General features: G+C 56.3%; 1 long non-coding RNA gene across 1 annotated transcript; it reads left to right on the plus strand.

The window, feature by feature from the left end:
• Positions 1-504: 504 nt before the first annotated feature.
• Positions 505-11,651, plus strand: LOC118897377. Its single transcript, XR_005020411.1, has 3 exons — positions 505-857; positions 6,143-6,249; positions 11,476-11,651. It is a non-coding gene; the product is annotated as an uncharacterized LOC118897377 (long non-coding RNA).
• The last annotated feature ends 1,369 nt before the right edge of the window (positions 11,652-13,020 follow it).

The raw sequence follows: 13,020 nt of genomic DNA on the forward strand, positions 1-13,020 counted from the left end.
TTCAAGAGTGGGGAGTTAAGTTAGGGACAGAATTGCAAACTTTAATTAGCAGGTGAGATTAACATCCCAGCAGGGACTTCGGGGGTGGGGCATCCTTCAGGCCCATCTGATCCCCTTGGACACACCCCAGACAAACCCCCCCAAGTTGAGGGCTCCCGGTGGGGTAAGCCGGAGTCAGACCAGCCAGGGTTTACACCCGCCGAGTTAATCTCCCCTCGCCGGGCCTCCAGCTGAGCCTCACCCTCTTCCAAGGCCCTGAGTCCAAGCACTGGCTCTGCTCCCCTGCCTCTGCTGGTTTTGTCCCCGCAGGTGTTTGAGCAGAATGAAAACTGGCTGTGTGACCCTGGGCCAGTTGCTCACCCTCTCAGGGTACAGGAGTCTAAGTGGGGCGGTTTGTTGGAAGCCAAGCCCCAGGCCGGTGGAGGAATTCGGCCCTCCTCCCGGGCACACCCAGGGCTCACGCGCCGCCAGCCTGCCCTTGCTGGGTTCAGAAAAGGCTGAGAATTTTCTGGTCTTTATCTGGTTTAGTTTTGAGTGCTTCCAGCGGCAGCGGGGCCGTTCCACCACAGTCCCCAGGAAATTGGTCCACGTAGGACGGAGCCTTCCCGAGAATGAAGTCATCTGTTCCTTTTTTATTTTTTGTTGCCTTTTCTCCTTCAGCACGAGTCACCCGGCCTCTGCAGTCTCTCCCCGCGAAAACACGGCCCGCGAGGGGGTCAGCCGGGCTGGCTGGGGGAAGGAGCGAGGAGAGAACCCCACAGGCCGGGGCTGCCCGGGGCGCCCCCTCGCCGCCCCAGATCTTTGCCCAGCGCCCGCCTCCCGTTCCCACCCGCGACTTCCCCGGGACCGCCCGAAAGGTGAGCTCCCGGTAGGCTGCCCGCGCTCCGGCGCGGCCAGCTCGGCAAACAATAACAGTAAATAACGCTCCCTTGTCAACGTAATAAAAACGGAAACGGTTACAATGTTTCTTAATAGGCGTCCCCCATCAATCTCCCTCCCTCTCTAGCTCCCGGGCCGCGGGCACCGGCAGGGCGGGGCGGGGCTGGGAGGAGGGGAAAACGGGGCGCGCGGGAGGGGGCCCCGTGCCGGAGGGGGAGAACGCCGGGGGGAGAGCGGGAGCACAGCAAGTGAGAGACGAGGGGGCGCGGGCGACCGGGGTCACGCGCGCCAGCCGAGCCGGGAAGCGGCCGCGGTGAGTAACAGCGTTGCCATGGCGACGTGGCCGCGAGGAACAGGAAGCGGCAGAAATAGCAGCCGCCGCGGCCAGCGCGCCCGGCCCCTCCCCCCGCGAGCCCGTTGCCACGGAGACCGGCCAGAGCGAGGCTGCGCGGGCGGCGGCGGCCTCCTGCGCCCCGGCCCGCGCATGCGCCCCGGGCCGACCCCGCGCGACGGCCGCGGGAGTAACCAGCCCCGGCGCCGCCCGGACCCCAAACCTGCCTGACTGCCGGCTTGGGTGGAAAAAAAAAAAAAAAAGCAAAAGTGTTTGCTGTTTGCCTTTGTAAAGCAGCCCCGCCTTTGTTCCTGGCGGATTCGCTGGTTTCCAGGCGTTGAAGGCGGGGTGCCGAGGGGGAGGGACACGTCAGCCAGCGGTCCCAAATGTTTTCTGAGCGCTAGGCGCTGGGTCGCGTGCGGGACGCCGAGGGGACGCGGTACACCGGCCCTGCCCTCCCGGAGGCCCGGCCTGGGATGGTCTAACTAGGCCCCGGGGCTGACCTTGGCTGCCTGAAGCCCTCTCTGAGCCTGACCTCCCCATCGGGAGAGGGGGGACTTTTTCCAGGTGATGCCCAGAGGTCCCCCCACCTCTGTGTTGCCTGCTCCCTTTCCTCTCATATCACCTTCCCCAGATTCTAGCCCGCAGAGATCACAGAGGGAGAAATAAAATCCTGCCAAGCCCCAGGCTCCCTCTCCACTCTGTTCACCAGAAAACTATGAACAGTCCACCCCCTGCCCCTCACCCCACCAAAAAAAAAAAGTTGAGGGAAACCTAAATGTTTCATAAACAAAAGCCACTCGGCAACAACTTGTTTATGTGGAAGCCTGGCTGCAGCCTTGCACGTCTGAGGCAGCGTGTGTGTGTGTGTGTGTGTGTGTGTGTGTGTGTGTGTGTGTTGGGGGGAGGGAGGGGACATGAACATCTCTGAGGCTGTTTGTGCAGGAGTTTTTTCTCTCCAGATTTTGTTTGTTTTTAATAAGGGTCAGAGGTCTGGGCTTCTGTGGGGAAGGAGGAAGGGTCATCTCGGATGGACAGGCCAGGAGGTCCCAGGAGGACAAGTCAGGGGGCCTGTGTGCTGGGGCGGAGGCCAGAAGCCAGAGCCTCCCCATCTGGCACAGCTCCTGGCAGGCAGGGGGGTGTCAGTGGGTGCCAGGCTTTCTGGGCTGCTCCCCAGGGTATGGCCCCAGCGAGGGCCCAGGCCAAGGACTCGAACCTGTCTCCCCTGGCCAGGACCTCCGTCATTTCTCCAGCCCCTGCCCTGGCCACATTGGCCAAAAGAGAAGGCAAGCAGAGCAGCCCAGGTCTCTGAGGTTTTCTATAATGGAAATGAGAAGCTTTTGTTTTTTGTATGGGGCTGACTTAGATTTTCAGCATCCAGGCTGACCAGATGGGAATGTAGGGAGCGCGTGTGCACGCAGAGGGGGACTTGCTGCTTCAAATCTCCTCCCCACCCCACCACCATCCAGCCTCCTTCCCCGGTGTGGCCTTGTGCAGGCTGATGGGTTTCTGGCCACTCAGCGTGGGCAGAGCTAAGGAGAGTGGGAGGGGCTGGAGTGATGTTCCTTGCCCCCTCTTCCCTCCCTCTTTTGATATGCGGGAGAGGGGCCCCAGCCCTGAAGGGGAGGCTTGACTGATGATCAGAACACTTCAGGTCCACCATGGCCGACTTACCATCGTATTTATCCCTCGTCTTCTTGGAGGAGGAAAGAAATACATGGAAGGGAGCTAGGAGCAGTTGGTACAATAAAGACAAGCTGCCGCCTCTGTTCAGAGGGCAGTAGCATGTGCAGGGCTTCAGAACCAGTCCTGGTGGTGAACGGCCTTGGCCCCCCCAAAGCTTGTAGCTCTGGACGATAAGGACAATGCAGTGCCTACCTCAAAAGTTGTGACGGTTCCATTAAGTTATGCATAAAAGCTCTTAGCACGGCGCCAGGCACAGAGTAGGTGCTCAGAACATGGCAGCTCTTATTGGAGCTGGAAGAGGTTTACCACTCTCCCTGGTATGACTCAGGATTGCCGCCTTGGGCCCTGAGGTCCATCTTTGGCACAGGCTCTGCCACCAACCAACTATACAATCTGAGGCAAGTCACTTACCTTCTTGAGGCCTCAGTCTTCCCATCTGGCAAATGGGAAGATAATAATCACAACAACCACTGATGGGGAACTTACTCTGTGCCAGGCACTACCCCAAGGTCTGTGCATTTCCTTATCTAATTTAGCCTTCAAACAACCCTGAGAGGTTAGTACCATGATGATCCCAGTTTCACAGGTGAGCGGACAGAGCCTTAGAGAGGTGAAATCACTTGCTGGGGATTACCCAGCTAGAAGGTGGTCCGGAACGCAAAGTTGGTCAGATTGTCCTGCACCCTGAGATCAAGCTTTGGGTTGTTTGTATTACTACCGTTCTCCCCACCTTCCTGCTCATCCTCTGACCTTTTCTGTGGCTCAGACCACAGCCCTCCTTCTGCATCTGCACCCTGGGCTTCAGCCATTCTGGCTCTCCTGAGACTGGTAGGGACCCAGCCCTTTCGGTGGGAGATACCCTCAGGGGTACATCTGCTTTAGGAGAGCCAGGTGGGCCCCACACAGGCCCTGCGGTCAGCCTGGCAGCTCACACCAGTTCTCCCACTGTTTTTGTCCCTCCCTGCTATATTTATACGGAAGTGTTGGGGTCCCTTATACTTCCAGGTGGACGTGTGGCATCCAGATGGTGCCGTTAATCGAGCTGGAAGCCATAAATCTCCGTTATTGTCCCAGCTCCTCCTCCCCTCTGCTGTGCTGTCACTTCAAGGCACTGGTGGGAGAGGCACCCCACCAGCCCCGCCCACCCGCCCCAGGCTTTGTTCCCACTCTGTAGCCAGGCAGGAAATGGCCCAGTTGTGGCGTCCACTGCCTCCATGTGAATCCTGGCCCTGTCCCTTCCAGGCAGTGAGGCTTTGGCCAAGCACTTAATCATCCCAGTACCCTCAGTTTCCTCTTCCATAAATTCAGGATGGTCACAGCACCTGCCTGTCCCACCAGATGGCCGATGTGTAATGAGCGCTCCTCCCTGCCCAGCTCCCAGAGGGTCCTCAGGATGTCACTGGTTGTAGTGAGCGCTTACTCCGTGCTGGGTGATGTCATGCATTAGCTCAATGAATTGTCAAACAAGCACATTATTACCCCATTTTACAGGTGAGAAAGCTGCAACGCACGAGAAGGGAAGTGAGTTGCCTAAGGCCACATAGCCAATTAGCAGGGGAACTGGGATTAAACCAGGCAGGTCTGTGCGGCTCTAAAGCCTCTGATGTAACCCCAGGTTCCTGGCCCTCCCCACTGGAGCCCCTGTGGGGCTCTCCACCAAGGTCTGCAGTGACAACATCGTTAGCCCTGCTCAGAGCTGCTTCTATAACCCAGGCATGAGAGGACCTGGGTTAATAGGTCCTTAATGAAGCCAGAAGAGACATCTGTATCTTCACGGGGCAGGGACCAAGGAGCCAGGTGCAGTAGACGGGTCCTAATGAAAATGCTGGGGAGGGGGAGGGGCCATGGGCGAACTGCCTGCTCTTGTGTCAAAGTCAGTCCTCTCACCCTGAGTCACTGGATGCCTCCCATGTAGGGGACAGTCACCCATCACTCATTCCACCCTTTCTTTCTTCCTTTTATCCATCCAGTCACCCACCCACCCATCCACCCGCCCTTCCATCCATCCATCCATCCATCCACATATCCTTCCTCCCTCCCATCCTTCTCTCCATCCTTCCACCAACCCATCCATCCACCTACTCATTCACTCACTTCCTTCCTCTCTCCCACTCTCCCTCCTACTCTTCGTTCGTTCCTTCCTTTCCTCCTTTCCTCCTTCCTTACATTCATCCATTGTTTATTGAGCACCCATCTTAAGCCAAACCTTACATTAGGTGCCTAGGGTCCCTCCCTCCGAGGGCCTCAAATTCTAAAAAAGAGATAAAATAAACAACTAACTATGCACGCACAGGATGCCAGGGGATGAGAGGGCATCGTGGGGACTCTGACACTGGGCTCTGCACCTCAGCCAAACTCTCTGGGTGACCTTGGGCAGGTCACCCCCCCCCCAGAGGGCCACTCTCTCCCAACTTGTACAAATAAGGGCCCTGTGATCTCCCCTATTCTGCAATTCTAAAATTCTAAGCAGGATGAGGAAACTCCTAATTAACTTGTTCCCACCCTAGTCCCTAGGACCTGCCCTCAACACCCTTCAAGTCCCCAGATGGAGGCCCGGGTCTACTTTAACTGACCCAGAGAATGAAAGACAAGCTGGGGCTGGGGGGCTGGGGGGCTGGGGCAAAATGCTGGACCAGGAGGCAGGAGACCAGGTGATGTGTGGCCAAGGGAGATGACTTCCCAGGTGGTCCCTCAAGTCGGTTGAAGAGCCTTAGAGGACTCAGGGAACCTCAGATGTTGGGGTCATTGCTATTATTGTTATGGTCATGTTGTTACAATGAAGGGAGCTGGTCTCGGGGGACTGGCTTTGGGAGGTGTTATTCATTCAACAGTCACCGTTTATTCACTTACTCACTCAACAAATGTTTATCACTGTGACCTGTGCTGTGTACTGGGCCCCAGGCCAGGTGCTGGGACAGATACAAGATCAGACTAGACCTAAAATCTAGGAAGAGTGGTGAACAGGTGTCACCTTGGTTGCCAAATCCACACTTGGTAAAGCCTGTGTTGAGAAGCCTGTGTTGAGAAGCCTGTGTTGAGAAGGATTGTGAGGCTTATAGGGAAAGAGTGCTGTGATCAATTAGTCATGTCTGCCATGAGCACAGAAAGGGAAGCAAGACCAGTGTATTTGCCAGTCTTAACACTGAAGAACAGGAAGAACCTCAGACAGGAGACCCTTTTGACTGTGACTAGCCTGGTACACAAACTTGGACAAGTCATTGACCTACTGCCTGCCTCTTTTTACAGATGCTGATAGGAGACTCTGCAGTTTTAGAGACAGAAGGAGCTAGAGCAGGACAGCCCAGCCTTCCTGTTTGAACTCCTCCTGCTCTGGGTGGACGTGAGGATCAAATGTGATATTCCCCTACATGAAAACACAAGGCTGTCAGTAAATGCGTGGCGGGGTGGGAGACCAGGAGCCCAGCAAAGCCGGTCCCCAGCTGCTCTGCTGACTGTCCTTGTCTGGAACTCAGCTTCTCCACGTGCACAATAAGGAGGACAGACAGGGGAAATCCTGCCAAATCTGCTGTCGTCTGATGTCTGTAATGCTGAGGCCCTTGGCGGGGGTTGGGGTGAGGGAGAGAATGAAAGAGAACCTCTGGAGGTAAGATGGTGGAAAGGAACTCTCCAGTACTCTTGGCAGTGTCCGAGACCCTACCCCTCCGAGGGCAGCTGGAGGCTGGGAAGGAAGTGGGGAAGGGGCGTGGGGCTGCTACAGCACCCGAGGGGAGGCCACCTCTGCTGGGTTCATTCTGAGGGTTGTTCAGCTCCACTGTGGGTCACTTCCCAGGTGTACCCCATAGATGCCATCCCTGAGCGAGGAAGGAAAGAGGGAAGAGAGTGGGCAATGTGGGGACCCAGGAAGGGTTGGAGGGGCTGAGAGCCCTGACTGGTGGGAGTCTGTGTCCCTGGCAGTGATGGCCCCCCGGCCCCAGGGAGAGTGAGCTGGGGGCAGAAGACTCAGGCCAAACCCCGGTGTTCAGCAAAGAGCAGAAGAAAGACAGGGGCAGATCCCTGGAAGGCCTGGAGCCACCAGTGGACCTCGAAAACAGACCTTGCAAGTCTCCACAAGCCTGACTCGGGGTTTTGGAGCATCAAGACTGTATGACCCACCCACTCCCCTTTAAAATCCCTCGTGGTTCCCAGCTGCGTTAAGGTGAAGTCCGAACTCCTTAGAGGCGGCACATGCTGCTGGGTGAGAACTGGGAGCCTGGATCCAAGTCCCAGACCAGCCACTGTCAGATGTGTGACCACCAGCCACTTACCTAACCTCTCTGGGTCTCAGTTACCTCATCTGTCCATGGGGATGATAATAGTATTCACATAATGGGATTGTTGGAGGAGTCAGTGAGCCTCAGTGCTTGCGATGGGCTTAGCGTGGTGCTGGACACATTATAACTGTTCAATAGCAGATGGCATTGTTATCATTATTGACTCGAAGACTTGGCAGAGCATGACACAGAAGGCCTTGACCGCATGAAGCCAGGTCTGCCTCTCCTGTCTCATCAGCTCCAGCCACTGGACTCCACTCCGACTGCACTGAGCCGCTCTGTCCTCCCAGCACGCCATGTTCTTTCATGTCGGGCCGCTGGGCCTTTGCTCGTGCTGTGCCCTCTGCCAGGAGCGCCCTTTCCTCTCCACGCTGCTCTCAGACCCCAGTCAGTTGTCAGTTGCTCTGGGAACCACCCTCCCGGCGAGTTGCTCGGCATCCTCTATGCATTCAGAGTTTCGTGCACACGCGGCCCCGTGGCCATTGCCCATGTGGCGTCCGTGTTTCCCTCCCACCTGACTCTCCTGCTGCAGCCCGTCCCCAAGCTGTGAGCACTCACAGCAGACGCAGACCCCTCCCCGCTCCTGCGCCTCTTCTCCCTTATCAAAGGGAAGCAGGATGCCTGAGCGCCTCTCTGATGATTCCCATGGGAGAAGTTTCTATGAAATGCTGGGGCCTCCAAGTTAGAGCTCAGCACGAGGGGGAGGGTCAGAGGGCCCCCCCCACCCGCCCTCCCACCCCAGCCCCTGCACCTCTCCCAGCCCCTCCCCTGCTTATCTCCACTGCCTTCTACTCCTGGCCTGGGCAGAGCGACTGATCTCCGGGATTGAGTGGGGAATGGAGAACAGGGGGTAGATGGGCAACAGATACCCACCCAGGTCCTACTGGAGCTGCTGGGGTCAGAGAGGACGCCCCCTCACTGCCCCGTGAGCTGTCTGCAGTGCGGGGGCAGCCGGGCGGGGGGTGCTCTGTGGCCAGCCCTGGCTGGGCTCTTGTCCCCACTGTTCTCACTGTGTCCCTGTCTGGCCACTAGGCCTCTTTCTGCCACTCACTGCAAGGCAGCCAGGTCTCCCTCTCCTGGCAGAGGGACGGCTGTTTCTACCGTCTGGCTGGATGCTCTACTCCCAGCCACCTGCCCCAGACCGAGGGCCTCTGCAGGATGCTCAAATTGAACGAAGTCCATTTGGCAGATGAGAGAGCTGAGGCCCAGGGAGGGAAAGGGGTGTGTCTGAGGTGACAGGGTGAACCCAGTGTTTTTTTTTTCTGTAGCTCACTGCCCTGCCAGGAGAGGAGAAGACCTACAGACCTTGGCTTTGACCTTGAGGAAATGGAAAAACTTGGACCTTAAAGACAGATTTCCATGGCTAAGACATGGGCAGGCTGTGTGACCTTGGGCACGTTACCTAACCTCTCTGAACCTCATGTGCTAGTGAGGATTCAGTGAGCTGACAACTGTACAGGGCCTAAAAGGCCTCCTGGCATGGACTAATCTCTCAGTAAACCGGTGCTTTCTTTTTTTTTTTTTTTTAAATAAGTTTTTTTTTTTTTTAAATTTTATTTTTTTATTTATTTATTTTTGGCTGTGTTGGGTCTTCGTTTCTGTGCGAGGGCTTTCTCCAGTTGCGGCAAGTGGGGGCCACTCTTCATCGCGGTGCGCAGGCCTCTCACTGTCGCAGCCTCTCTTGTTGTGGAGCACAGGCTCCAGACGCGCAGGCTCAGTAGCTGTGGCTCATGGGCTTAGTTGCTCCGCGGCATGTGGGATCTTCCCAGACCAGGGCTCGAACCCGTGTCCCCTGCATTGGCAGGCAGATTCTTAACCACTGCGCCACCAGGGAAGCCCCGGCGCTTTCTTATGATTCAGGAGCAGGTAAGCCTCACCTTGAACAAATGCAGCCGACGAAATTTGTTTTTATTAGACGTGGTCATTCCCCTGCCCTTTTTTATGTTATGGGAAAATCCTCAATGTTGTAAAAGGAACCACTGCAGGTTTGTTCTGGGTATAGTCACGGCGGACCTGACAGATGTCCTGCTGTGCCTCTAGAAGCTGTGACCTCAGGAGAGGGACTTGCTGACTCTGGACCTCAACTTGCTCATCTTCAAAATGGGGACAATGGCACCTCCCTCCGAGGACTGCTGTGGGGCTCAGTGAGATAACTTAGGGCTTGGTGATCACAAGCCTTCCAGATCCCATATTTTTCACAAACTAGGGATACCCGTTATGGAGAAAGTGCTTGCCTTTGGTTGTGGGCTTGGGAGACTTGGTCTTAGGGTTTATGTTTCCTGGGGAGGGATGGTGTCCGAAGCTCCTGGGCTAGGTGAGCGGGGTCCCTCCAGGAAAGGGAAGCCCCACCTGGCAGCCCCTCCTGCTGCCTGGTCCACAGCTGGCCATCCCTTCCTTCCCACCCTTGCTGGAGGCCCGTGATGCTGGGCCTCCTCGCCTTGCTGTTGGCGCTGCGCAGCTGCCCTTTGCTGAGGGGGCGGGGGTGCACATTTTCCAGGCGATGTTTCCCTGGCAGCTCTGAAAATTAATTGGCCTTTAATGTGGCATAGTATTTGTTTTCATTAGCAGGAAATTGACCAATTTCTTAATAAGGGGCTTTGTGGAGGCTCCATATTTGGGGTTGGTGGTATGTGTGTGTGTAAGGGGGTTCGGTGATCAAGCAAGAATGACACCCACAGTCCAAGAGGGGACTTTCAGGTACCACGGAACTTGGCCTTCCTGGCTGCAATTCCTCCTTTCAGGGAATGAGAGGGCCTGTCATGAGGGTCAGGGAGGTGAGAAGGACAGAGGTGATAGGCCTGCCAGACTGGGAACAAAGTCTGGAGACAGGGGGAGGGGAGGGCTCTGGGCCCGGGGACACACAGAGGGCCAGGTGGCTTGGCCACAGGCCTCTAGGGGATCTGACAGCCTCGAATTCTGCCTCTGACCTTGGTCTAGTGGGTATAGGTCACTGATCCTCCTGGCCTTAGCAATGCTCCCTCCCCATCTGAGGAATTAACAGAGTAAATCAGTAGGGCTTTCTTTTTTATTTTTTAAATTAATTAATTAATTAATTTTTATTTTTGGCTGCGTTGGGTCTTCATTGCTGCACGGGCTTTCTCTGTTTGCAGTGAGCGGGGGCTACTCTTCTTTGGGGTGCGGGGGCTTCTCATTGCAGTGGCTTCTCTTGTTGCAGAGCACGGGCTCTAGGCACGCAGGCTTCAGTAGTTGTGGCGCACGGGCTTAGTTGCTCTGCGGCATGTGGGATCTTCTCGGACCAGGGCTCGAACTCCTGTCCCCTGCATTGGCAGGCGGATTCTTAGCCACTGTGCCACCAGGGTAAGCCCAGTAGGGCTTTCTTAAAGGATAAATTCCTTTTCTTTGATCTGGTAGAATCACCGAGTTTCCCTGAGCTGTGTAGTGCCCTGGCTATGACAAGATACCCCCTTTTCAAAATGTGGAGACGGAGGCTCAGAGAGGTGCAGTATTTTACCGAAGCCTCACAGACAGTTTTGCAGAACTGAAAAGCAAAAGCCTTGTGAACTGTCGCCATCCCTCTGCCTCGGCATGTCTTTATGATTTTATATTTTAATTGTGATGGATGATGATGGGGGACGTGCCCCGCTCCCTGACCAGATAACTCATCTTCAGGGGACTGTCTCACCTCTCAGTTCCTTGGGGTGTGACCCAGGAGCCTCTGTGCTCATGTGCCCATTTGGGTGAAGGAGAGAAGAACACTTATTCCCTCCTGGCCTGGATCCAGAAGGGCACTGTGCTGGGCAGCCTTCCAGCCGCTCAGCCTCCAAGGTCCAGGGGAGGGAGCTGCCCATGGACCTCAGATCCCGTGGCCTCACTGAGCCCTCCCAGGGCTCTCCAAGGATCTGCCTTGGCCTCTGGCTGGGGAAAGTAAAGCCATGACCGCTCACCCCAGCCCTAGCACAGCATCCCTGCCTCCTGCTGCCCCAGGGTCCGTGGACCCTCCCGGTCCAGAGACGTCCCGGGGGCTCCTCTGCCCCTCTGCCCCTCTGCCTGGACCCAGACCTACCACATTCCCTATTTATTTATCTAAAACCATTTACATGATGCTTTCTCTGCGCCAGGCACTGTTCTGAGCACTTTAGAGACATTTATCCTCATTATGAAGCAGGTGCCGTTATGTCCCCATTTTACAGACAAGAAAACTGAGGCACAGAGGGAACAGGTGACTGACCCACCTTCCCTCTGGCTTTCACTGCGGACCTCTGGGGTGGGGGAGTTGGTGCTCATAGCCTTCTTAGGTAACTGCTGCCCCCACGATTCCATCCAGCCGCCCGGCGTTTGCTCACGCAGGTTACCTGTCCCCAGACGCAGGCACGATGGATGGACAGTCATCCCTGGCACGCTAGGTGGAGCAAGGACATGGCCCCTGGAACCAGTCGCACCGGCTTTGAATTTGGATTTGCCACATGTAGCTGTGTGATCCTGGGCAAGTGGCTTCAGGTCTCTTTGGCCACCTGTTATCTGAAGACTGGTGGTAAAACTGTTTATCCAAAAGGTCGTAACAAGGAAAAAGCAAGGGAACCCATCTAAAGCACCGGTGTCCGGCTTGCAATTTTTCATTAGTAAAGGTGATATTCTCTCCTTTTCTGCCCCAACCCGTCCTCCTGCCCTTCAAAGCATGGTCATCCCAGAAGGCTTTGCCCCCTTTCCAGGGCAGAGTCCCTAGTTACAGGGTCCCCAGAGCACTTTCTGTCTGTGTCACTCAGCCTGGTTATGTCCACTGTGGCCCCAGGACCCTCAGAGCCCCAGGCAGAGGGGAGATCAGGCCAGAGGAAGGCAGGGGCTCTGCTAGGGATAGAGCCAGCATTCTGGGCGCATTCGCCTGTGAAGACCATTTATTGAGCACCTACTGGGTGCCAGGCACTGTGAATGAGCCTCCAGGAAGCCCACCATGCGGTGGGAGAGGCAGACAAGTGAACTGGCCACACTGCCTCGATGGTCATCCAGGCTCAGATCAGCCCAGGGGCGGAGACTGATGCAGCTGGAGAGTCAGGAGCCTTCGGGAAGAAATGACATCCACGCCGAGGCTGGAAGTGGGGGTGGAAGCTGGCAGCTGAGGGGCATTTCTGGCAGAGGGGTGGAGGGCGAGGCAAGTGTGGTCTTCGGGAAACAGCCGGTCATTGGCTGTGGCCCTCCTGGGCGGGCCTCGTGTCCTGACTCTCTCTATAGCCGCCCAGCATCCCTGCCAGGTGACAGGTGCTGAAAAAGGTGAACAAAAGGGGGCTGGTCTCTGTCCCCCTGGAATTACATTCCAGTGGGAGACGGATGGGAGCAAACATCAACCAAGTAACCAAATAAATAAACAAGATCATGGCTGAGGGTGAAGAGTGAATGAGACCAACAGAGCAGGGAGGTGGGGAGACCCGGCCTGAGGGTGCAGGCGGGAGCTGGCCTCTCTTCCAGGGGTGCTGGGAGCCGGGAGGCCTGAAGCAAGGAGAGGCATGGCTGGAGAGTGTTCTAGATGAGTCCTGTACGGCTGGGGGGCAGAATGGAGTACAAGGAAAGACCAGAGGCCAGGCATCAGGGGAGTCTCCAGGCAAAGGGTAGTGGCCGTGGGGCTGAGAGAAGGCTGATGCGAAAGCTCTCTAGGAGGTAAAGGGAAGGCGCTTGATGATTACAGCTGTGGAGGGGGAGGGTTGTGGGGAGATGAGGCTGAACCCAGATTCTGGACCTGGCCTTGGGGTAACAACGATGCCACTTACTGGATGGGTCAGAGCTGCGCGACAGTCCCTCCAGATCCTGCCTTTACCGAAGAAAAACTCAGGCCATCCTCCTTCCCTTCTAGGGTTCCCGACTCATCCCAGAGAGTCTGCAGTATAAAACATTCTAGAATCT

The sequence above is a fragment of the Balaenoptera musculus genome, chromosome 6, assembly GCF_009873245.2.
Source record: "Balaenoptera musculus isolate JJ_BM4_2016_0621 chromosome 6, mBalMus1.pri.v3, whole genome shotgun sequence".
Lineage (NCBI taxonomy): Eukaryota > Metazoa > Chordata > Mammalia > Artiodactyla > Balaenopteridae > Balaenoptera > Balaenoptera musculus.